This window comes from Nelumbo nucifera, chromosome 7, assembly GCF_055504915.1.
Source record: "Nelumbo nucifera cultivar China Antique chromosome 7, China Antique-T2T, whole genome shotgun sequence".
Lineage (NCBI taxonomy): Eukaryota > Viridiplantae > Streptophyta > Magnoliopsida > Proteales > Nelumbonaceae > Nelumbo > Nelumbo nucifera.
The window spans coordinates 42129141-42129918 of NC_142655.1; the positions used below are offsets into that span (position 1 = coordinate 42129141).

The following is a 778-nucleotide window of genomic DNA, read 5'->3' on the forward strand; positions in this document are numbered from 1 at the left end:
CTAATTTTTTATTCAGGCTAGCAAGTTGAGCAGATAAAGCTGCAAAAGAATCGATATGGTGTACTCCCCTTTGATCAGTTCGATCATTAATTCATTGGTAGCTATTTGACACCATTTCTTCCACTAGATCATAAGCTTCCTCTGGCATTTTCCTCATGATAGTACCTCCTGCAGCTGAATCAATAATGGAATGATTAGAGGGGGTAATACCATTATAAAAAGTTTGGATTTGACGCCAAATTGGTATCCCATGGTGAGGACACTTCCTAAGCATCTCTTTAAATTGTTCCCATGCCTCATACAAGGATTCCCTCTCTAGTTGAGCAAAAGTAGTGATATTATTAATTAATTTTGCTGTTTTAGAGGGTGGAAAATACTTAACCAAAAATTTTTGGGTCAAGTCATTCCAAGTGGTGATGCTTCCTGCAAGGAGTGAGTTAAGCCTATCTTTAGCTCTATCACGTAATGAGAATGGAAAAAGTCTAAGCCTAATAGTATCATCACTAACTCCATTATGTTTAAATGTATCGCATATTTCTAGGAAATTAACAATATGTGCATTAGGATCATCACTTGGCAACCCACTAAATTGAATACCCATCTAAATCATTTGGATAATTGCAGGCTTGATCTCGAAATTGTTGGCTTGAATTGTGGGCTTGCAAATGCTAGAAGCAGCCCCATCAATTGTTGGACAAGCATAGTCCATAAGGGTTCGATTTGTTTCATTTGCCATCTGTTCTTCTTCTGCTGGTTCACCTTCTTCAACCTCTTCTCT

General features: G+C 37.8%; 1 non-coding gene across 1 annotated transcript; it reads left to right on the plus strand.

Annotated features, from left to right (window-relative positions):
- Positions 1-245: 245 nt before the first annotated feature.
- LOC148790416 (small nucleolar RNA R71) lies at positions 246-352 on the plus strand. Its single transcript, XR_016078954.1, has one exon. It is a non-coding gene; the product is annotated as a small nucleolar RNA R71 (small nucleolar RNA).
- Positions 353-778: the final 426 nt, after the last annotated feature.